At 37.3% G+C, this 26,697-nt stretch overlaps 1 long non-coding RNA gene across 2 annotated transcripts; it reads left to right on the top strand.

The window, feature by feature from the left end:
• The first annotated feature begins 17,290 nt into the window (after positions 1–17,290).
• Positions 17,291–23,921, top strand: LOC130014329 (uncharacterized). 2 transcript variants are annotated; one of them, XR_008789287.1, is made up of 4 exons: positions 17,311–17,413; positions 19,580–19,800; positions 20,854–21,037; positions 21,505–23,921. It is a non-coding gene; the product is annotated as an uncharacterized LOC130014329 (long non-coding RNA). The 2 variants fall into 2 exon arrangements; XR_008789288.1 differs by lacking the exon at positions 19,580–19,800 and having other exon boundaries at positions 17,291–17,413.
• The last annotated feature ends 2,776 nt before the right edge of the window (positions 23,922–26,697 follow it).

The raw sequence follows: 26,697 nt of genomic DNA, 5'->3' as shown, positions 1-26,697 counted from the left end.
ACGATCATAGGTGTCATTCTCACACTTAAGATTCATTTACACAGGAAATAATAACACAATTACCTCCCTTGTTTTCTATTCTCCACCATGGAGTAGCGATATTCAAACGTTTGAAAATGAATAGGAAAATAATATTTTTACCAATTTCTCAGCTGGCAATAGTGAATTATAGGATTAATAGGATTATTCTTTAACAAGGTAGGTCTGTTTATGGATACCATCTATTTTCAGGCTTTATTTTAATAAATTTTAAAAATATAACTTAAAAATTTGCAATTTCCGCTTTATGAAAGTGGCCTTTTGATTGGCTAAGGCCAAACAAAATTTAATCTTCTGTTCTTCAGGGTCTTGATAATTAAAAAGCCACTTGAATCACATGAAGGTTATGTTTTAAAATTTCAAAATTTAGAATGAAAAGCATTTGAACCAGGCATCTATATCTAGAAGCTGAGGGTGGGGTGGGGGGAAACTGGGCGCCCCCCTCCCCCCGAATTAATTTTCTGCATATGCCTGTGAACTGCAAGGCGAATTACTTTTTGTTTATATTTCAATATTTTTGTTTCAATCTGATTAAAATACAGATCTATATTTCGTTTCGTTTTTTTATACTTTCGATGGCCTACACTACATGAAGATCTGACAAGTTATAGCGATAGGTCACATCAGGGGTCAAAAGACAGACTTATGACCCGATGATGTCAGACATTTGATTAACCGATCAGCATTGGTGTTACTAGTGGATTACCCACAGTTCAGTGCAAAACACGCCTAAAGCTCGCCGTAACAGACCGTTTCATTGGCTTATCCCTGACACCATTCAGAACACGGGTTAAATAACAACTTTTCCAGATCCAAGTGTAGTAAAGACAAGTAAAACGAAATTTTCAACTATAAAAAGGAAACGAAATAGGATCTGTGTTTTAACCAGATTGTTTTTGTTTATAACTTTATCCTATTTCAATATTTTTCATCATATCAAGTTGTAAACAATGACTTGCGATATGTGACACATTTCGCCACTTGGTATTTCTCTTCTGTACTTCTCTTGGTACTTCTGCTCTGACTGGGCTAATGAAGACGGGCATATGCCATACAGTGTGCTATGAGGGAAATTTTGCTCAGGCAGTGGCACTATGGGATACTCTTATATCAAATTCCAACTGCCAAGGGATCTTTTATGTGTACATCAATGTATACACAGGACCTCAGTTTTTTTGTCTCATCTGAATGACTTGACAGCGTTCTGTATTACAGATCTCCATGGTAACAGTTCAGGCTTAATACAGGGATAGCATTTTATGCATTTCCTACCAAATCTTCATATCACTGCTGTAATTCAATTTAGTAGTGATCACCATGGTAACTGTTTAGGTTTATCAGTTTTTGAAAGATAATGTATTAACTCTAGACCTCAATGTATTATCAATTCCATGTTTTAACACATGCTAGGGTCTACTGTAACTTCTCCAACTTGTAAGTACCAATAGGGCCTACTGTAACTTCTTCAACTCCAAGTACTGATAATGATGGGGACTACTTTAAGTACCAACAGGGTCTACTGTAACTTCTCCAACTCCTCAGTATCAGCACCGCCTACTGTAATTGGTATAGCTGTGGTACTCCATCTCGGCATTCTGTAAATTGAAATTAAATAATACATTTATATACATTGGTCAAAAAATCATTAAAATCCATCAATCCTAAAAAAAAGTGATTATCGTCTAAATTTTCTACAAGTTCCTGACTTCATCTTTTTCTGTCTTGGAACATGAGCTACCTACAGAAGAATAACTTGTTTCTATTCATTAACATCACGGTCAAGATTAAACATCAGAGAAAGAAGTGGACAGAGAATAGTTCAAGAATTTTCTTAAGCTTTCAATTGAAATGCAGTCAGGTTTAATGTTCTTGCCTGTCCAACCTCGTGTGTTATCTCTGGGTCCTCCGGGTCCTCCCACTGCTAAAGACCTCTACGCGCACACAAATTATTGAAATAAAACTGAACTACATTTTAGTCCGTAAATCACCTAGTTTGTGTCAAGTGGCCATTAAACCCAATTTCTCTCTCTCTACTTTTCTGCACAGAGTGGACTGATGAAGGCATGCAAAAACGACACAACACCCTGTGTACACATGAAATGAAATGAAATGAAATGGGGTTTAACGTCCTACTGTTCTGCTCCTAACCTGGGCTAATGAAGACGGGCATACGCCATACAGTGTGCTATGAGGGAAATTTTGCCCAGGCAGCGTCACTATCGCCTACTCTTATATCGAATTCCAACTGCCAAGGGATCTTTTACGTGCATTCCAATGTATACACGGGACCTCGGTTTTTCGTATCATCCGAAGGACTAGACAGCTGTCCTTGTCAGGCCCTCCAGTGTACACATGAGCTTGACAGCAGGAGAGAGAGAAAGGGTTTAACGTCCACTACACAAACTAGGTCATTTCGGGACTAACATATGGTTCAGGTCTTTAACAGTTGGAGGAAGCTGGAAGACCTGGATAAAACCCACGAGGTTAGACAGGCGACCCCAGTTGACTCAATGACAGACCTTATGATACAACGAGCACGCACTAACCATTCGGCCATCCCCCAATCCTTGACAGTTGGTATGTGAAATAAAGAGTAGGTTGTAGTGCATTATACATTGTATGGCATATGCCCGTCTTCATTAGCCCAGTCTGTGCAGAACAGTACACGGTAACCCAGGTATCGTTTAATCTTGTGTATCTAGCACTAATTTCTTTCACATTCGTTTAATATCAAATCTTTGTTTAAAAATTTGTAAAAACTGTTTAAAATCACCATAAATCGTTTAATTTGTACTTCTGTCCAGTTGAAAGCTGACCATTCAATTTTGATAATGAGTGTCCAATTTACAAGTGTTTAATTTCTCAATCATTGTTAAAAATAAACAATGCAATTGATTAATGATGTACATGTATAATGATTAATTTTTGAACAGTGATCAGGAAATTAAATACTTGTAAACTGGACACTCATTATCAAAATTAATCAGTCAGCTTTAAACTGGACACATGTACAAATTAGATGATTTTTGGTGATTTTAAACGATTTTTTAAACAAAGATTTGACATTAAACGAATGTGAAAGAAAATAGTAGTAGATACACAAGATTAAACGATACCTGGGTTTCTAGTGACAGTAGGACGCTAAACTCTACTTCATTTCATTTCGTTTACTTACTAAATGATCTATCACAAACATCACATCTAATTCTCTCATGCCGCATGTTGGAAATCCCATTAAATAAACACAGGAATTTCTTTGCACAGCCTCCCTTTAGAACCTCGACCATCAGGCAGAATGTAACTTGGAAATCAGAGGAACCAGGACCATCATGCTGTTCTTTTCACAACCGTGACTCAGAGCCTAGACCATCATGCTGCTTAAAAATACATTAATAATGATTAGATAAACAGGTTAAAGATAGGTTGCCAGGCAACGAAACATACGCCCACAGCAGCTATATGTCCAGCAAGTTAACAAGAGTTGTCGCATATTTTTACTTTTTTCGGTAATGAAACATTTATAATACACTAAAATCTGATTAACAGTAACAACTCAACAAGTAATTATCAAAAAACCATTAGAATTTGTTTGGTTTTTATAAAGTTCTGTCCCATGCTAACGTTTAGTATATGAAACTTTTAACATCATGGATTTAGCTGTTCAAGTCATAAAAATTCATTGAAAATCAATAGGCTGCTACGTCTCATGACCTTAAACACTGTGTATAAATTTAAAGTCAATCGGATATTAACTTTAGTCACTAGAGTGTCCACAAGATTTTTCAAAGTGACTAAGGGCCATAACTCTGGCAAAAATTATCGGAAATCACTGAAAATCAATAGGATTCTTCGTCTCATGACTTCAAACACTGTGTATCAATTTAAAGTCAATCGGATATTAACTTTAGCCTCTAGAACGTTCACAAGCAATTGTGGACGTCGGACGGATGGACGGGGACGATGACAATATACGACTACATTTCAATGTGGGCGTATTAAAACCCAAGCACCTGCGAATAGAAATGAAATGAAATGGGGTTTAACGTCCTACTGTTCTGCTCCTAACCTGGGACCTGCGAACAGACAGGATAATTGTGAGAGCGCCTGATCTTAAAGTAGCCCGTGTTTGTGTTTACTAATTTGTAAATAAATAAAATGGTTTCAGGGTAGAAGAGAAATTTTTTTATAGAATTCTTCTCGAGAATATGTTTCTAAAGGATTTTCTCTTTCTTTCAATTGTCTCTTTTTGGTATCAAAAGTTGTAGGAAATGCCGTCGAATAACTCTACGGTCAGCTATCTTGTTTGAAGCAGAAACAAGCTTAAGGTTAGTAAGCCAGCCGTATACCTTGCTTGGGACTTGTGCCGGGAAATTAATGTCATTGATCTATTTATAACTATGCAGCCGACCAATTTATGACGTAATTCACATACCAAAATTGTTTTTATGACGTTAGAGAGCATCGTAGTCTCAGTCACAATGTGTTTAGACTCGTACTTGACTTGTGCTTACGTAAGAACGGTCTTGAGAACTTTCTAGAGATGGTATTTTATAAAGTTTCTTACGTAAGCAAAAGTGATGCATGACTTTGTGTTTACTTTTAAGAATTTTCTAGGAACTGGACCCTGCAATAGCCAGATTTACCCCTTGCATACTGCATGTTTAATAAAATGATATAAAAAAAAATGAATTTTATTCAATGTAAGCAGTCGGCTAAATTTATTTGTTAATGCCAGCTCAATTTTCGTGAAGATGGCTGAAATGTAAATAAGGTTAGGGTGCATGATTGGTGGCGAGATTGTGGGTTAGGGTTGAGGTTAGCGCTAGCCCCGTTTACATCTTGTGACCTTTGACCAAAGTTAAGTTGGCCTTATCAAATAGATCTAACCGTAAGCAGTCCTGTAATCAACCTTTTTATTTGTACTAATTAAAGATAGGTTGCCAGGCAACAAAACATACGCCCACAGTAGCTAAATCGTCCGAGCAGTCGACAAGGGTTGTCGCATATTTATTCTTTTGTAGGTAATTAGGGGAATTTAATAGACAATTTCATACAGATGACATAATTTTCGTCGTTTGAGGGTTCACAAGGTTCTAAAGATAGGTTGCCAGGCAACGAAACATACGCCCATAGCAGCTAAATCGTCCGGGCAGTCAACAAGAGTTGTCACATATTTTTACTTTTACTTAAACTCTGTGTATCAATCTGAAGATTATTCGGATGATCACTTTAGCCTCTACAGCGTCTCAAGATTTTTCAAAGTGATCAAGGGCCATAACATTGGCAGTAATTATCGGAAATCGTTGAAAATCAACATGATTCTTCATCTCATGACCTCAAACACTGTGTATAAATCTAAAGTCAATCGGATATTAACTTTAGCCTCTAGTGCATTTACAAGATATTTTGGAGTGATCAAGGGCCATAACTCTGGCAGTAATTATCGAAAATCACTGAAAATGAAAAGACTTCTTCATCTAATGACGTTAAACACTGTATAAATGTAAAGTCAATCAGATATTAACTTTAGCCTCTAGAGCGTCCACAACCAAATGTGGACGCCGGACCGGACGGGGGCGACGACAATATACGACCACATTTCAATGTTGGCGCATAAAAACATAAACCCCATTCAAAATATGATCATAAATCCAAGAATATGCCATCAAAATAAAACTCTTTTGTTTGAAATTAGACGTGTGAAATTTGTCACGTATACATATCATAGTTTCACACGTTTCGCGAGATTTCTATATACAGTAAACCTTGCATAAGTCGGATTCAGCTCTTTGCTCAACTTGGAGAAAATCGTTTGGACCCTTTGATCCTGCACGTTTTTCTTATTAAATTTCGGCGCTCAACTCGGATCAAAATTTTAGGTCCATTTGATCTAATTCCGACTTTTTTCACAACATGCTGTTAAAAATACGTCCCCCTCCACCAAACGCCAACGGCTGACAACATTGAAATCCAAATACAGGGCAGTGCACAAATTTGCGCAACTCGGCCATATAAGACGAAACGAAATTGGAATTTTTGAAAAAATTTGATTTAATTGGGCTAGGCAAAGCAATAATTGACTGAAGTTTCATAGCTTTTCAATGATTCTAATTTTTCCCCACCCCAGCTTACCTGAATTTCGTTTCATCTTATATGGCCAAGCCACGTAAATCTGTACACCACCCCACATCTAGACCTCAATGGCGTCCGCCGAAGCCTTTTAGCAGAGGAGGACAGATTTTTATCAGCATGTTGTGTTGCACATGCTGACTCTAGCGAGGTAAGCAAGGTCTTATTTTATCACTAAAATGTTCCTTTACATGTTGCCCAGAGTTGTTATGTTCCAAAGTCTTGACCAATCAAATTTCTTATCGGTAAATCAGAAAATTCTTATCATCAAACTTAGTCAAGGTATTGATACAAGGAATCTATACTCTTTATACTTCTAAGTTTAATCACTCTCACCCCATTAGAACAAAAGTTATCGTGTTCCAAAGTCTCAAACAATCAAATTGCTTATCTCTTCTCAGCTTTAGTGGTAAATGTGCAAGATTGAACACTGTCAAGGGCTTCACCTAAAAACATCTTGAACATTCTAGCTCAATTAGAAGGAGAGTTATTGTGTTCCAAAGTCACAACCGATCAGATTGAAGTCTCTGCTTACCCTGAGCAGGAAATGCTCATTATCGAACTTATGGTATTGATATAATTTTAATTAAACTATACACTAAGTTTCATCACTCTCACTTAGCTACAATCAAAGTTATTGTGTTTCAAAGCATCAACCAATCAAATTGCTTATCTCTGCTTAGCCTGAGCAGAAAATGCTCATCTTCGAACTCCACCAAGGCATTCACCTAATAAACACCTACCGGGTACACCAAGTTTGAGCATTTTAGCTCAATTAGGGGAGAGAGAGAGAGAGAGAGAGAGAGAGAGAGAGAGATGGGGTTTAACGTCGACTCAACACAAACTAGGTCATTTCGGGACTAACATATGGTTTAATTTTATTTCAATAATTCACTTGCGCGCAGGGGTCTTTAACAGGTGGAGGAAACCGGAGGACCCGGAGAAAACCCACGAGGTTGGACTCAATTAGGAGAGTTATTGTGTCCAAAAAAGTGTGACGGACAGACCTATTTTAATAATGAAGGCATTTTGAAGGGGACTTAAATCACAATTCATAAGATTTAAACACACACACAGTCCCTTCACGATCCTAAAACTACCCAGAAATGAAATGAAATGAAATGAAATTGGGTTTAACGTCCTACTGTTCTGCTCCTATACTGGGCTAATGAAGACGGGCATACGCCATACAGTGTGCTATGAGGGAAATTTTGCCCGGGCAGCGGCACTATCGCCTACTCTTATATCGAATTCCAACTGCCAAGGGATCTTTTACGTGCATTCCAATGATTACCCGGGACCTCGGTTTTTCGTCTCATCAGAAGGACTAGACAGCTGTCCTTAAAGAAAGTACTAATTTCATCTTAACACACCTAATTTAAAAGATTGGAAAAATTCAACTAAATGATTTGAAAAGCCTAACGTAAAGCTTTTCAAATGTGACTTGGATTTAAAAATATTTTTTCGAACCCTCTGGACAAGTAAAATAGGAATTAATGGATAATTTACACAACAGGTAGGATACTTAAACATCTAATACTTAGTATAAGGCTATTATTTATTTTCTGGAGCTGTCAAGCCAGCAAGAGTGTTATTGTCCCTTTAAAGGATCATAATCATATCATTTTAAAGTTGTACTAAAATGTGACCAGTTTCTTCTATTAAGATGATTAAGATATAACCCCTCTTACATGTATTTTGTCAATACAATTTTTTTATTTCATATTTAATTTTAAAGGACTCTTTTGTTTTATTAAATGGGCTATCCAGTACAGATTTATGATACCTTCATAAACCTTGGTTTCTGGGTAGGCGTTGTTTATTTCCATTCAATATTGAGTAACAATTTTTATCTCAGTAGAAAAAGTAATGATTAGTTTAAATGTACTCAACATCTGACAACTTTCATCATTATTTCTTTTTATTACTGTCAGACAATAAAGAGCCAACAAAATGCAGCACTTCCAATACTGTCGAGACAGAGAGAGAGAGAAATGGGGTTTAACGTCCACTCAACACAAACTAGGTCATTTCGGGACTAACATATGGTTTAATTTTATTTCAATAATTCGCTTGCGCGTAGGGGTCTTTAGCAGTGGGAGGAAACCGGAGGACCCAGAGAAAACCCACGAGGTTGGACAGGCAACCCTAATCCTTGTCACATACAACCAGAGATTCGAAACCACGCCAGTTGACTCAATGACAGACCTTATGATACAGCACGCATACTGTCGAGACACTCATAAATTTAAAACAACAAGCCAACAGTGAGGCTGATGTCCCTTGCGGAAATCCCAAAATAAATAGATGACACATTTTAATTAATCGCACATTTATTTTTTCAAAAGTATCGAGCAATCAACTATACACTTAGTTTCATGACTCTCTATCAGATAGAATCAAGATTATCTTGTCCCAAAGCATCAACCAAACAAATTGATTAGCTCTGCTTAGCTTCAGCTCGAAATGTTAATCATTGAACTCAGTAAAGACATTCACCTAATGAACATCTACAACAAGTTTAAACATTCTAACTCAATTAAAAGCAGAGTTGTTATGTTCAAAAGTCTTGACCAATCAAATTGCTTATCGCGCCTTAGCCTAAGCAGAAAATTCTCACCATCAAACTTAGTCAAGGTAATGATATAATGAATCTATCTTCGGAGTTTCATCGCTCTCACTTCATTATAACCAAAGTTATCATGCCCCAAAGCATCAACCAATCAGAGTGCTTATCTCTGCTTACCGTAAGCAGACAATGTTCATCATCGAACTCCATCAAGGCATTTACCTAATGAACGCCTACACCAAGTTTGAACATTCTACCTCAAATAGAAGGAGAGTTATTGTGTTCCAAAGTCTCGATCAATCAAATTGCTTATCGGATAAAAATCATGACCTCTATAGGGTCCACAAGCTAAAAACGCGATTTTTCGTACAATCAGGGGCCATAATTCAGGAAGTTACGTTCCGATATGTGCGAATATCGAAAAGAACCGAGATCTTTGGGTTATAAGCATACATTTCAAGTTTAAACGAAATCAGATAAAAATTGTGACCTCAACAGTGTTCAAAAGCTAAAAACGTGACTTTTAGTACAATTAGGGGCCATAATCCATGAAGTTACAGTCCGATACATGCCAATATCGAAAGGAACCGAGATCTTAGGGTGATAAACCTATATTTCAGATTTCATTGTAATCGGATAAAAATTGTGACCTGTAGACTGTTCACAAACAATTGTGGACGGATGGACAGGGGCGACGACAATATACATCCACATGAAAATGTGGGCGTATAAAAACGAATAAACTACACTCACCTACACTTACAATTTAAATGCGAAAACAAATCTCTACTGTTCAACTGTAATGTCAGTAAATATTTGCAATGTTGATGTTGTTTCATGGAATGGAAACAAGTATTGATTAAAAGTTAACTAATACTCTGAAGAGGTGTTTCAACACAGCAATTACAAACTTATTTGTCCATATATATGTTATTTATAAACACTGGTGAACAATTACATCACACAACAGGTAATTCAACTATGTTGACCCCAATTTTATCTCATAACCTTAACCTCTATACAAGAAACTCAATGAAACTAAATAAATATGGTGTTAACCCGAGAAGAATAGGCAGATTATTTTCACCGAATTAATTAACTTTGTTAATTAGATAGCATGTAACAGTATATATAATTAATTTCTAAACGGAAATTGTCAATAAATTTCAAGCAGATCGGACGATAATTTATAAAGCTACATGTAGATCGTTCACAAGATTCTACAAAGTGACCACGAGCAATAACTCGGAAAGTTCAGAAATCACCGAAATTCAAGACTTGTCCATCTCACATAAATTTTTAAAAAGACCGGATAAATATAGTTTGTATTTTGTAGAGTGTTCACAAGAAATTGTGAAAGATGGATGGACAACGTGAACGGTAGGAATATAGAAAGTTGGATTGGTAAAACTATGTAAAGGGGCAATCCTTTACCTTTATCATACCATCATATGGTAATCTGACATCTGTAAAACTTTTAATGAGGGGCAATCCTTACCTATATCATATCGTCATATGGTGATCTGACATTTGAAAAAATTACTAACCATGTGAGGAATATTTTAAGATAGTGAAATACTAGGTGCATTACAGTTTTGTAAACAAATATTTGTGAGGCCAATTGAATTAAATTAGAAGATTACCAAGAAAGCAAGCTAAGGCAAAAATATTTGAATAACACCTTTATTTCATCATATGCAGATAATAAGTTCATTATAAAAAGGTCAATTTATCACAAAAATATAACCAGTTAAAGATACATTATGGGAGATTCGGTAACGAGTTGGCAGTTCTCACTATAATAGTTAAAGATAGGTTGCCAGGCAACAAAACATATACGCCCACAGCAGCTAAATCGTCCGAGCAGTCGACAAGGGTTGTCACATACTTATTCTTTTGTAGGTAATTGGGGGCCTTTAAAAGACAATTTCATACAGATAACATTATACTTTTCGTTGTTTGAAGGTTCACAAGGTTCTAAAAACTAAAACAAGGGCCGTAACTCTGGAAGCAATCTACAGAAATTGTTCAAATTCGACAGGCTTTTTTCGTTTTACTAATTCAAATAATGCATATAAATTTCATACTGATCGAAAGTTCACAAAGTTCAACAAAGTAAATCAAGGGATGCATTTCAATTTCAAACAGATCGGATGATAACTGTTGTCATTAGAGCGTTCACAACATTCAACAAAGTGAAACAAGGGCCATAACTCTAGATGTAATTAACGGAAATTGCTGAAATTCAATAGGCTTCTTTGTTTTACTAATTTAAATGAAGCATATAAATTTCATACAGATCTGTTGATAACTTTTGTTGTTAGTGCGTTCACAAGGTGCAACAAAGTGAAACAAGGACCATAACTCCAGACGAAATTAACAGAAATTGCTGAATTTTAATAGGCTTCTTCATTTCACTAATTTAAATGATGCATATCAATTTCAAACAAATCGGATGATAACTGTTGTCATTTCAACGTTCACAAGATTCAACAAAGTAAAACAAGGGCCATAACTCTAGATGTAATTAACGCAAATTGCTGAAATTCAATAGGCTTCTTTGTTTTAATAATTTAAATGATACATATAAATTTCATACAGATCGGTTGATAACTTTTGTCGTTAGTGCGTTCACAAGGTGCAACAAAGTGAAACAAGGGCTATAACTCCAGAAGAAATTAATGGAAGTTATTGAAATTAAATAGACTTCTTCGTCTCACTAATGCAAACAACATATATCAATTTCAAAACAAGCGGTTGATAAATGTAGTCTATAGAGTGTTCACAAGAAATTGTGGACGATGGACGGACGGACCAACAGACGGACGGATGGCAATATACGACCACATTTCCATGTGGCCGTATAAAAATGAAATGGGATTTAACGTCCTACTGTTCTGCTCCGATTGGGCTAATGAAGACAAGCATACGCTATGCAGTGTGCCATGAGGGAAATTTTGCCCGGGCAGCGGCACTTTGGTCTAGTCTTATATCAAATTCTAACTGCCAAGGGATCTTTTACATGCACAGCAATGTATACACAGGACCTCATTTTTTTTATCCCGTCCAAACAACTAGACAGCTGTCCTTGTCAGGCCTTTTCGTCTTGCATCACTGACCTCAAATATTATATGTATAAATTATTAATTAGACACAATTTATTACACTACATGTATATAAAAACAGGATGATAATTCTGTGAATAGGGACTAAGAAACCGGAAATAGAGAATCAAGTAGGCTAAGAACCACTCATGTTGAGAGATGTCACATCTCTATGAAAAGGGACTATGATAGCATCAAGTAGGTCAAGTACCATTCATGTTGCAGGACATGTCAATTTCTAGTAATTATATGAGTAATACAGTATTTAATTTGATAATAAAGCCACTATTATAAACCTATACTGATATTTGTGACTGTTTGTTTATTTGTTCTGGGTTGATTCCCCGGTTAAACATGACAAGGAGTAGAGTCGCCTGTCCAACCTTGTGGGTTTTCTCTGGGTCCTCCCACTGCTAAAGACCCCGATGCGCAAGCGAATTATTGAAATAAAATTAAACCATGTGTTAGTCCCGAAATGACATAGTTTGTGTCAAGTAGACCTTAAACACCATCTCTCACTATTCTGGGTTGGCAGCTACACTAGGATCATCCTGAGGCTGAAATTTGGTGTATAGGCATTAGGGATAGTTTGGACCGGGGAGTAACATAGGCTAAGTGGCGTTAGCCTATCGCTTCCAGTTTCAACCGGTGCATCACAGGTTAAACCTCTAGTAAAATATACCAGCGGTTACCAGGCAAGCTACGCTCACATTTTGCAAGAGATGGATAGAGAACAAGCTAAAAAAAAAAATATAGAAAAAAAAGAGAGATTTTTTCGTACAATCAGGGCCCATAATCCAGGAAATTATGGTCTGAAATGCACAAATATCAAAAGGGACTGAAATCTTTGGGATATAAAGATATATTTTAAGTTTCATCCAAACGGATAAAAATTGTGAACTATTGGGTAATACGACGTGCCCTACGTTATCATAATCATGATGCATATATAGGCCAAAAAAAAAATGTTATGTTTCCGGTAACCCGACCGACCCATTACAAAACCTGCCGAGTCAATTTTTTTTTTAGTGTCAAGGGAAATAAAAACATTTTTGTTCAATTAGCAACCGTTCAAAATACTCTAAGCCTACCGGATTCGTGAAAATGGCTTTATTATTTGTTGCTATAAATGGATATAAATGTCATCGTTCTTTGAATCTGCATTTACCGATCGGAATAAGCGAATACTGTACAGCGAACGATTTTTAAGAACTGTCATACAGTTGACGCGAGATTGCTAACTGATGTGAAAATCGAGACTACAGGTTTCGTATAGATTTAACACTGCACATCCCGAACAACCATAATCCTCACAACCTTCGTTCTAATAAGTAACGGCACGCAATTTGACAAAAACAAGCTAACGTATATTTCAAACAGGTGGATAGGATCTGCTCGATTGGTATTTAAAACAAGACAAATAAATTTATTACGGACCTATTTCGTGCCACGGCACGATATGATTTTTTAAGTTTTCATCATGAGTTCTTTCCCTTGAACAAATGGCCTCCCTACGGGTACGCTATTTTTTTAGCATAGAAAGATTAAAAGATAGGTTGCCAGGCAACGAAACATACGCCCACAGCAGCTAATTCGTCCGGGCATTCAACAAGTGTTGTCGCATATTTTTACTTCTTTCGGTAATGAAACATTTATAATACACTAAAACCTGATTAAGAGTAACAACACATGAAATAATTATCAGAAAACCATTAGAATTTGTTTGTTTTTTATAAAGTTCTGCCCCATGCTAACGTTTAGTATGCAAAACTTTTAATATCATGGATTTAGCTGTTCAAGTCATAAAAATTCATTGAAAATCAATATACTTGTTCGTCTCAAGCTCTTAAACTCTGTGTATCAATCTGAAGTCAATCGGATGATAACTTTAGCCTCTAGACCGTCACAAGATTTTTCAAAGTGATCAAGGGCCATAACTGTGACAGTAATTATCGTAAATCGCTGAAAATCAATAGACTTCTTCGTCTCATGACCTTAAGCACTGTGTATAAATTTAAAGTCAATCGGATATTAACTTTGGCCTCTACGGCGTCCACAAGATTTTTTGAAGTGATCAAGGGCCATAACTCTGGCAGTAATTATCGAAAATCATGACCTTAAACACTATGTATAAATTTAAAGTCAATCGGATATTAACTTTGGCTTTTAGAGCGTCCACAAGATTTTTTGAAGTGATCAAGGGCCATAACTATGGCAGTAATTATCGGAAATCGTTGAAAATCAATAGGCTTCTTCGCTTCATGACCTTAAACACTATGTATAAATTTAAAGTCAATCCGATATTAACTTTAGCCTCTAGAGCGTCCACAAGATTTTTTGAAGTGATCAAGGGCCATAACTCTGGCAGTAATTATCGGAAATCGCTGAAAATCAATAGGCTTCTTCGTTTCATGGCCTTAAACACTGTATATAAATTTAAAGTCAATCGGATATTAACTTTAGCCTATGGAGTCCAGCTTGTGAATTGCTTGTGGACGCCGGACCGACAGACGGACGGACGGGGGCGACGACAATATACGACTACATTTCAATGTGGGCGTATAACAATCCATTTGCCCCCTAAGAGGATATTTAAATCATAATCTAGCGTCTGATAGATTTTAAACAATTATCCAACAATTCCATCCACCAATCTATTCATGCTTCATGTTCCTCGGCGCCGACTCAACCTAACATAAAATTAATGATTTTCGCACAGAATATTATGCTATGGTACATCTACTAGATCTGACAATGTAACATTTAAAAAATGTATTCCGGTGAATTCCGGTGATTAGTCTACCCAAATAAAAGTATCTAGAACAAAATTATTTCAATGTCATTACCTTTTTGTAAGCCTGTTATCGTCGTATCATGGTAGGTTTTAACTTCCAACCAGAGCAGAAGAATCCTTCTTATCACGAGCCACTCAGTGCAAGCCACAGAGTAAAAATACTCTGTTCGCCGAATACATTCATTCGGCCCACCAGTCGGCTTTTTTTTGTTGGCAATGGGTGTGTGTGTGCCTTTTTACAGCCGAAGTGGTTTCTGCAGAATTAATGCAGAATTTCCTAAAATAAAATGAAGGCAGAAAAGAAATGAAATGGGGTTTAACGATAGGGCTATTATATGTCACCCCTTTTAATAATAGCAGCAACCAAAAAGCGAATATTATAACTGCTAAACAGTTTTCAGTCGGAGGGGTAAAGTATAAGAGTACAATATTAAGGCCACCTCCAGATTTCGATAAGGGCTAGCTAGGACACGTGATTGCTGCCCAGTGTGACGGTTTGAATTGACTCCAGTGTGTGTTTGTTCCTGGGGACTTGCGCATGTAAGAAATTATTATTTGCATTAACAACGAACTCATACTTCCGGCGGTGTGAGATGGTTCCTGATCACTGATCAGTTCAGGAAAAAGTATTATCGATTAGCGATAGTGCGTACACCATCAACGGATTCAAGTTGATTGGCTTGAAATTGATACTTCTATCGTTCGTGATAAGTTGCTGTTGTTTTTTTAGTGATTAGTCGTTACACTTTTTGACGTTTTAACTATGTTTTAATAATTAAATAATTAACTATTTTTGCAGATTGAATATTGGCCTTTATATAACTGAGATTTCTCTGTATCATTGTTATTTTAATTTTGTAGCCTACTTCTTATTAAAAATTTTACAATTTTTGCGATATCACTTCGGTGGAAGCGGACGTTAAATAAAGCTATTTCACACTTTACCAAATGTCAATGATAACGATAAGAGCACGTGCGCGCTCTATCATAAAGTCTGTCATTGAGTCAACTGGCGTGGTTTCGATTCCCCGGTACGTGACAAGGAGTAGGGTCGCTTGTCCAACCTCGTGGGTTTTCTCCGGGTCCTCCGGTTTCCTCCCACTGCTAAATAGCCCTACGCGCAAGCGAATTATGAAAATAAAATTGAACCCTGTGTTTGTCCCGAAATGACCTAGTTTGTGCCGAGTGGACGTTAAATCCCATCTCTCTCTCTCTCTCTCTCTCTCTCTCTCTCTCTAACGATAAGAGAATGCTTATCGAAACGTCGTGCGTGTGTATAATAAACCAGTGACTGTTGCCCATATAACGTGTTAGTTCTGTAAAAAAAAATGTATCCAATCTCTAAATGCCACTAAAGGATTATCACAGTGACGTACCTTATGACCTAAAGCGCTCGTCCGAATGTAAAGTGGCTCCAGACCACAAAGTTTGTGGCACAAAATCATGGGATTTAGGACACTTTATTTTGCCGACTAGACGCCAAAATGTTTGGGTTTTTTTTAAATATTATATCAACTTTTTTTTCACATTTTACCTATAAGTTACTTTCCTTTAGGAACTCAGTGGTGCAGAACGGAGGGCCTGACAAGGACAGCTGTCTAGTCCTTCGGATGAGACAAAAAACCGAGGTCCCGTGTATATATTGGAATGCAGGTAAAATATCCCCTGGCAGTTGGAATTTGATATAAGAGTAGGCGATAGTGCCGCTGCCCGGGCAAAAATTTCCCTCATAGCACACTGTATGGCGTATGCCCGTCTTCATTAGCCCAGTATAGGAGCAGAACAGTAGGACGTTAAACCCCATTTCATTTCATTTCCTTTAGGATCTGTCTAGATCTGATCGATCACACACAGTTCCTAAAAGAACTACACAATTACTCATCTACCTGAAGAATTGATAAAACATACAGAATTCTTTATTTTGCCGACTTTATACTTACTGAGGGGATGACACCGCTTGTCAGTGATGCAGGACATTGGCGTGCACGTTAAAGATCCTTTGAAGTTGGAATTCGATATAAGAGTTGGCCGTAGTGCCGCTGTCCGGGCAAAATTTCCCTCATAGCACACTGTATGGCGTAAGCCCGTCTCCATTAGCCCAGTTTAGGAGCAGAACAGTAGGACGTTAAAAACCCCATTTCATTTCATTTACAGTGATGACACCGCCAAATTTTTGTCATGGTCACGAAGTGTAAACAGGGCTAGCGCTAATCCGGACCCTAACCCTAACCCCACAATCCCGGGCAGCAATCACGTACGTGTCCTAGCCCTTATCGAAATCTGGAGGTGGCCTTAATATTGTACTGTTATACTTTACCCCTCCGACCGAAAACTGATTAGCAGTTATAATATTCGCTTATTGGCCGCTGCTATTATTAAAAGGGGTGACATCGGGGCGAGTTTTAGCTCATAGCACACTAACATTGTATGCAGTTTGCCCAACTTCATATAATATAATAGCCCTATCGTTAAACCCCATTTCATTTCTTCCCTGGGCCTTCATTTTATTTTAGGAAATTCTGCATGACTTCTGCAGAAACCACTTCAGCTGTAAAAAGGCACACACACCCATTGCGAAAAAATCTTAAAAAACCGACTGGTGGGCCGAATGAATGTATTCGGCGAAATGCGGATGCAAGGCAAGGCTTGCGTTGACTTGACTTGTTCCAAGTGGCTCGTGATAAGAAGGATCTTGGAATCATGATCGCCGGTTGATTGTTCTGCTCTGGTTGGAAGTTAAAACCTATCATGATACGACGATAACAGGCTGACAAAAAGGTAATATGACATTGAAATAATTTTGTTCTAGATACTTTTATGGATGTCAAAAATCGGAAATACGAAAAGGGTAATCCCCTTTTCCATACCGTATTATCTTAAATAAAATCAACCTTAAGAATACCGGGTCTTGATAAAAACAGACGTAATTAATCATATTAATGTCATTGAAGTAATTATGTTGTGGATTTACGAATTAGTTCTAGATACTTTTAATGAAGTCATGCAAACATTGGAAATGTGAAAAGGGTAATCCCCTTTATTATCTGAAATAAAGTCACCCCAGAAAGGAGCCATGGTGGCTAAGTCAGTAAGTGGGTAGGATGCTGGCTTGCTAGTCGGTTCGATCCTCCATTGGCCAAGAAAGTTCATCAGGATTTTTCAACGTGGTTTCAAGGAGGGCCTGACAATTAGTACAGCTGTCAAGTCGTCTAGATAGGACGGAAATACGAGGGCCCATTTATATACATTGGCGTGAACGTAAAAGATCCCTTGGCAGATGGAATTTGATATAAGAGTTGGCCATAGTGCCGCTGCCTGTGAAAATTTTCCTCATAGTAGACTGTATGGCGAATGCCTGTCTCCATAGCCCAATGGAGCAGAACCATATACTCCCTGGATTATAGCCCCCCATTCTCTAGAGGTCACAATTTTTATCCGATTTTAAAAGCCGTTTAATTATATAACCAATCCACCATAACAAAGGTGGAGTTTGAATTTCGGAAAAATCGAAACAAAACTGACTAACAAAATGGCCTGTCCTTTTGCGCAAATTGTGTAAAAGCATGTAATACGAAGGTTGTGGAGCCTCTAGAGGTCACAATTTTTATCCGTTTGGATGAAACTTAAAATATATCTTTATATCCCAAAGATCTCAGTCCCTTTTGATATTCGTGCATTTCAGACCATAATTGTCCCCCGCCTTTCGAAGAAAGCAGGGGACTATTAAAATGGGTTCGTCCGTCTGTCTGTCCGTCTGTCCGTCACACTTTTTGGGACACAATAACTCTCTTCCTAATTGAGCTAGAATGTTCAAACTTGGTGTATGTGTTTATTAGGTCAATGCCTTGATGGAGTTCGAAGATGAGCATTTTCCGCTTAGGGTAAAAAGGGAGATAAGCAATTTGATTGGTTGATGCTTTGGGACACGATAACTCTCTTCCTAATTGGGCTAGAATGTTCAAACTTGGTGTATGTGTTGATTAGGTCAATGCCTTGATGGAGTTCGAAGATGAGCATTTTCCGCTTAGGGTAAGCAGAGATAAGCAATTTGATTGGTTGATGCTTTGGGACACGATAACTTTTAATTGAGCTAGAATGTTCAAACTTGGTGTATGTGTTTATTAGGTCAATGCCTTGTTTATTTTGATTCTATCTGATAGAGAGTGATGAAACTTAATGTATACTTAATAATCAGTTTGATTGCTGGATACTTTTGAAAAAGATAAACATGCAATTAATTAATATATGTCATCTATTTATTTCGGGATTTCAGCGGGGGACATCAGCCTCACTGTTGGCTTGTTTCCTGGATTATGGGCCCTGATTGTACGAAAAATCTCTTTTTTTTTTTAGCTTGTTCTCTATCCATCTCTTGCAAAATGTGGGTGTAGCTTGCCTGGCAACCGCTGGTATATTTTACTAGAGGTTGAACCTGTGATGCACCGGTTGAAACTGGAAGCGATAGGCTAACGCCACTTAGCCTATGTTACTACCCGGTCCAAACTATCCCTAATGCCTATACACCAAATTTAAGCCTCAGGATGATCCTAGTGTAGCTGCCAACCCAGAATAGTGAGAGATGGTGTTTAAGGTCTACTCGACACAAACTAGGTCATTTGGGGAATAACACATGGTTCAATTTTATTCCAATGATTCGCTTGCGCGTAGGGGTCTTTAGCAGCGGGAGGACCCGGAGAAAACCCACAAGGTTGGACAGGCGACTCTACTCATTGTCATGTACAACCAGGGAATCAGCCCAAAACAAATAGACAAACAGTCACAAATATCAGTATATGTTTATAATAGTGGATTTATTTTCAAATTAAATACTGTATTACTCATATAATTACTAGAAATTGACACGTCCTGCAACATGAGTGGTACTTTGCCTTCTTGATTCTCTCTTTCTGCTTTCATTTTGTCACGATTTGTCATATCTTATAGGCATACTGTCATGTTAATTATTCATGGTGTACCGAGTGGAGCGCGAAGTAACACCCCCTGTCTGCAAACCTGAAATCACTCCTATTTGCAGCGAAGTCACACAGAAGGTCCACAGTGGGAACATAGAATTTCTATAATACTTTAGATGTCACTTTTAGTTATTCCTGTTGTTTGGAAGGTTGTCGTCTGCTATTTAATGTTGGAGCAACATTTGAAAAAAGGTATGGTTTGACATTAAAATATCGCTTCAGGTGTCACCATCTCCGATACGATACTTTGCTTGTCATGTGATGTCTCGACAAGAAGGGGAAATCCCCTAACGGTTACGCTGTTCAAAATTTGCTCTGTTAAAAGTTGAGAGAGAGAGAGAGAAATGGGTTTTAACGTCCACTCGACACAAACTAGGTTATTTCGGGACTAACATATGGTTTTATTTTTTATTTCAATAAATCGCCTGCGCGTAGGGGTCTTTAGCAGTGGGGGAAACCGGAGGACCTGGAGAAAACCCACGAGGTTGGATTGGTGACCCTACTCCTTGTCACGTACAACCGATGATTCGAAACCACGCCACTCACCACAGTGAAATTTCACGCTCAAATGACAAGTTCTCACGAAGACACACAGCACATGCATTTTTTGCCTATAGATACTCTTACTAAATTCCAATTGCTGAGGGTTCTCTTACGTGCATGCCAATATGTACACGGGACCTCGTTTTTTATTGTCCCATCCGAACGACTATACAGCCATCTTGCACCGCTTACAAGGGGAAACCATGCCAGAAAATCTCAATGAACTTTCTCGGCCAACACTGGGATCAAACCTGTCTGTCTAGTCCTTCGGATGACACGAAAAAACCGAGGTCCCGTGTATACATTAGAATGCACGTAAAAGATCCCTTGGCAGTTGGAATTCGATATAAGAGTAGGCGATAGTGACGCTGCCCGGGCAAAATTTCCCTCATAGCACACTGTATGGCATATGCCCGTCTTCATTAGCCCAGTATAGGAGCAGAACAGTAGGAAGTTAAACCCCATTTCATTTCATTTCATTTCTTATTTACTTAGCCGCTATGGATCCTCGGCGTAAATAATACAAGGGAGGTAATTTTGCTATTATTAAGTGCTAGAATAATGCCAGTGATTGTATATAAGTGGTCGACAGTCTATAGCTATTAAGCAATAGATATAGAAATAATTATGTTTTGATTTTCTTAGAAAATAGGCAACAGTCAGTTTAATGTTTTGCTATTTGATTTAACAATTTACTTTTAGCGTGAAAATTCAAGATGTTTGTTTGATGGTGCTGAGATTTAAATGATGATGCTTTACGATGTTTAAATATTCCTCTTCTAAAGATAAATCCAGTTGGGAGAGAATTGGTTGTATTAATTACTTAATCGTCCTGATCACAGATAATTATCTACATCCAGAATAATTTCCAAGAGAAATGTTTGTGGTAATTACTGCACTTAACCTTATTTATCAACTAAAAGGATGCCCGGCTTCGCCCGGGGTCGAAATTCGTCCGGGGCCCAGAGGGCCATAACCTTGAAACCGGAAGTGGTAGTCCATTGCCACGAGGCCTATGTAAAGCCTAGCTCACAATCTGCTTCAATGGGCCTATGTAAAGCCTAGCTCACAATCTGTTACTATGGGCAGCCTACGAGAGACATTTTTAGTAAACCCAAGCATGAGATGTAAATGACTCGCCTGAAGATAAGTCAAGGTGCGTCGAGAGGCAAAAGCATCCTTAAACGTTAAAGACTGCGGCTGTACACTACCACTGTCCGTGCTAAATTTCCCTCATAGCACACTGTACGATTTATACAATCTTCGATGCAGAACCGTAGGACGTTAAACAACATTTTATATTTCGTTACGACTTTTATTTTGTGTTATAAATCCGTTACGATTTACTTGCAGAAGTCGTCAAATTGCAGGAGTTGTCAACAGTTCCACAAAAAGATTTTTTCTGGAAGGAGACCTGCCATGTTTTTACACAGGAAACTTACTACTAACTCCACAGATTGGAAAAAAAAAGTCTAAAGCAAGATGATCTTTGACATTGAAATACAGAGAAGCAAAAGGTTTAATTTACCGAAATTTAGAAGTAAACTTTTGGTACAAAATTTAAATATTTTAGGCTTAATTTAAAGATACACTCCCACTTAAAGATACATTCCCACTTGAAGATTTTAGGCTAAATTAATGTTAATCTGGCGTTCATGACTTGGTGCTTTAAGTTTCTGTTATCCTAACAGATGGCAGGAGAACTCACACAGTTTTTGTGGGAAGGCATCTTTAATCTGGGGTTCATGACTTTGTGTTAAGTTTCTGTCATAACTGTTGTCATTAAAATTCAAAAGTAAGTTCTTATGTAAATGGCAGCCGTCTGAGCCATGACATGTTTCTCAAGCCGGTTGTACGTGATAAGGAGTAGGGTCGCCTGTCCAACCTCGTGGGTTTTCTCCGGGTCCTCCGGTTTCCTCCCACTGCTAAAGACCCCTACACGCAAGCGAATTATTGAAATAAAATTAAAAACATATGTTAGTCCTGAAATGACCTAGTTTGTGTCGAGTGGACGTTAAACCCAATTTCTCTCTCTCTCTCGTTTCTCAAGCACCCATGTCACACTTCATGAAATTCCATCTCGCACACCCAGGGAGCTCAGCCACCCCACGCTTGAAACGCCTGATGTGTATTCTCTTGATAACAAATTTCTTGATTGATAGAAAAGAAAAATCTCTACTGCAAATATGCCAGACTTTGAAAATATCCCCCAAAAATTATATGATTGAATTATATAACTTTGGTTTTGAACGATCATTTAATCTTTTTTCCAAATAGTATTTAGAAAGATTCGTGGGGATAGATTCGTGTTAACATAAAACTGGGATTGGATTTGAAAGAGGGTTTATTGTGAAAAGCATTTTCTACAACAAAACATGGCTGATCAATAGACTAGGATTGGTTTTCATCCATGGTATTGATATTAAAATATTAAGGATATACAAAAGAAATTATTATGTTTTTAAGACAACCCTTCCAAAAAATCTGATGCAGGAGTCAGATTTTGTTTTTGTGTTTTTATTTTGTCATAGCGCGTGTGCTTTGTTTCATAAGGTTTCGATTTCCCGGTTGGGTTTTCTCTCGGTCCTCCGGTTTCCTCCTCCCACTGCTAAAGACCCCTATACGCAAGCCAGTAATTGAACCAAATGTTAGTCCCGAAATGACCTAGTTTACATCTCATGACCATGACGAAATCTGCAGGTGGCCTTAATATTTAGACCTGACCTGTTATAGTCAGCATATATAATGTTGAATATGATTCATGCAACCTATTTTTAGCATTCATTCATTCATTCATTATATCAGAAATGAATTATTAGATAACAGACAGGAAATTGATTGAATATAAATTTTTATATATTGTTGTATGGTCTGATTGAAACCATGAATGAATAGATAAAAGTAGGTTGGGCCACATGCATTTGAATTTCTGATCTTCGAAATCACCTGTTAAATATTTTCCTTCTTTTTTTGACCAAAAAAGACTAATTTAATACCAAAGGACTTTTTTTGTGCTGTTAAAAAGCTTCTGTTTCTAAATTTCTAGGCTTTGAAATTTTAAACAAAAGGTACCTGGAAATAAGGGAACTGTCACAGACAATGTCAGGCACAGATTCAGGCTTTGTCAGGCACTAAACCTCTGGTGCCTGTCATTTTGCCTTTTTTATTGATATTATTAATACATGTCTGGCACTAAGTTGAAAATGTCGGGTACAATGTACATTTTGTCAGGTACATCTAAAACCGTTATTTCCAGGCCTGAACAAAACATCTTTCAAGTGGTCTATTTATTTATCAAGATGCAGAAGAATAGAAAATCAAATGGGTGTGGCCTAATGCTGACTAGACATTTATGTATTTTTGTATTTGATTATGTTCTTACCATATTCTATCAAATGAGTGCCCGTCACCCCATGTATTATGTTCTTACCATATTCTATCAAATGAGTGCCCGTCACCCCATGTATTATGTTCTTACCATATTCTAGCAAATGAGTGCCCGTCACCCCATGTATTATGTTCTTATCATATTCTACCAAATGAGTGCCCGTCACCCCATGTATTATGTTTTTACCATATTCTACCAAATGAGTGCCCGTCACCCCATGTATTATGTTCTTACCATATTCTAGCAAATGAGTGCCCGTCACCCCATGTATTATGTTCTTACCATATTCTACTAAATGAGTGCCCGTCGCCCCATGCATTATGTTTTTACCATATTCTACCAAATGAACGCACTTAATGTCTTGAAATTGATGAAATTTAACTTCGGCTTATTCTGTCGAAAATGATAAAACCTACCTTTGACTTAATCTGTCGAAATTGGTGAAGTTTAAGTTCGGCTTATTCTGTTGAAATTGATAAAACTTGCCTTCGATTTAATTTGTCGCAATTGATGAAATTTAACTTCCAACTTAATCTGTTGAAATTAATAAAACTTACCTTCAACAAGGTTAAACACTCCCTCTCCCTCTCTCTCTCTCTCTCTCTCTCTCTCGTTGATGGAAGTTTTTAAAACTTTTTGACATTTTTCACTTTGGCCTAAGGAAGGAACTGTATCGAGAGTTATCCCCCTTTCTCTTATGAAATCTTGTGTGTGTGTGATACATTCCTGATAGAACTCTTTGGGATTGTTTATTATGATTGCCTAATTGGACATTTTTATTTTGAGCTTTTTTGAAGAAGTTAATATATCTATATTTTTATGAATTAAATTTGAAATTTTTTAATGTCAGAATCTATTTTTGATCCTTTGTTCATGATGTGAAAGAATTTTTTCTGGCTTTCCATACATCTTCAACTAATTTTTTTCAAATTGTGAAGATTTTTTTTGGGGGATCTTTTTCGAAGAAGTTAATAAATTTATATTTTTATGAATTAAATTTGGCATTTTTTAGTGCCAGAATCTAAATGTATTATTTTTGATGCTTTATTCTTGATTTGAAAGAATTATTTCTGGCTTTCCATACATCTTCCAACTAATTTTTTTTTTAAATTGTGAATTTTTTTTTTGTTTTTTTTTTTGAGTTTTTTCGAAGAAGTTAATAAGTCTACATTTTTGTGATGTAAACATTTAGGCATTTTTTAATGCCAGAATCTGAATGTATTTTTGATCCTTAGTTCTTGATCGAAAAATTTTCTGCTAGCTTTCCATACATCTTAAACTCAGTGTCCAAACTTGTTTTTTTTTCAAGTTGTCAGAAATTGTTATTTTCAGCTTTTTCGAGGTCATTGAATATATATTGTATTGTACTCCTATCAATTTTGATCCTTGGCAAAATTATTGTCCATGACTTCTGATTGTAGTCTTAGTAGACTCTCTTTGTGTCTCTCTCTCTGTCTTGTCAACTAGCGTGGTTTCGATTCCGGGTTGTAGGCCAACCTCGTGGGTTTTCTCTGGGTCCTCTGGTTTCCTGCCACTGCTAAAGACCCCAACGCGCAAACAAATTGATGAAATAAAATTGAACCATATGTTAGTCCTAAAAACACCCAGTTTGTGTTGAGTGGACTTAAGCCTCCCTCTCTCTCTCTCTCTCTCTCTCTCCCCCTCTCTTTTTTTTTCTTTTTTTCCTTTTTTTTTTTAGATCAATCCAATATTTGTTATGTATCAGATTATATACGGAAGACGGCCCTAAATGTATTTTTTTTTTTTTTTATAACTGATTTAAGGAAATCCATTGTTTATTTGCCTCAGTGACTTGAATAGGTCTCATGTATCTTTATGTAGTCGCAGTGCTGCATTTTTTAATGTCAGAATTCAAATGTATTTTAATCCTCTGTTTAGTAGTTCAGATGGGACAAAAAACCAAGGTCCCGTGAACATATTTGCATCTGTGACTTGAATAGGTCTCATGTATCTTTCGGTAGTCTTTTTCTAACATTTTTTTAATGTCGGAATCTGAATATATTTTAATCCTTTGTTCTTGATAGTAACAGATTAGTCCTTTTTTAAAGGCAAAATGGGGGGGGGGTGGATAGCTGAATGGTTAGCGTGCCCACAAACTATATTAAAGAGTGTCATTGAGTCGACTGGCTTGGTTTCGAATCCCCGGTTGTACGTGGCAAGGAGTCGGGTCGTCTGTCCAACCTCGTTGGTTTCCTCCCACTGCTAAAGACCCCTACGCGCAAGCGAATTATGTAAATAAAATTGAACCATATGTTAGTCCCGAAATGACCTAGTTTGTGTCGAGTGGACGTTAAACCCCATTTCTCTCTCTCTCTCTCTCTCCCTTTTTTTAAGGCGAAATGTTATGTTGTTAGGGCTATTGGGGTTCATATTATTCTTGTATAACAAAAAGATCTTCTCAGTCAAGACATTTTATTCAAACCTCGTGCAACTACCATCAATAGCTTGGGTTATCACACATACATTACTAACACTACATTTACGACATACCCTGACACAAAACATCAAGTATTTTTGGGATATCGGAATCTAAAAGTATTTTGATCCTTTGAATAACTATTTTTTTTTTTTTTTTAATATCAGAATTTGAATGTATTTAGACCCCTTAATTTGTTGTTGGCAGTAATCGTCTTTTTTTAGTGTGAAAAATCAACAATTTTTTTACTATCAGTATCTGAATACATTTAGATCTTTTCTTCTCTTGATAGTGATAGTACTGTCTTTTTTTCCAGCACAAGAATATAAACTATTTTTTTAATGTCAGAATCTGAATGTATTTTGAGGGGAGTTGGATGGCAGAATGGTTAGCGTGCGCGCGCTGTATCATAAAGTCTGTCATTGAGTCGACTGGCGTGGTTTCGAATCCCCGGTTGTACGTGGCCAGGAGTAGGGTCGCCTGTCCAACCTCGTGGGTTTTCTCTGGGTCCTCCGGTTTCCTCCCACTGCTAAAGACCCCTACGCGCAAGCGAATTATTGAAATAAAATTAAATCATATGTTAGTCCCGAAATGACCTAGTTTGTGTCGAGTGGACGTTAAACCCCATTTCTCTCTCTCTCTCTCTCTGAATGTATTTTGACCCTTAGTTCTTCACAGTAATAGTTCCGCTTTCTTTGTGGGGTTGGATGGCCGGATGGTT

This window comes from Patella vulgata, chromosome 1 (genome assembly GCF_932274485.2).
Source record: "Patella vulgata chromosome 1, xgPatVulg1.2, whole genome shotgun sequence".
NCBI lineage: Eukaryota > Metazoa > Mollusca > Gastropoda > Patellidae > Patella > Patella vulgata.
This window is presented reverse-complemented; position numbering and strand designations above follow the sequence as displayed.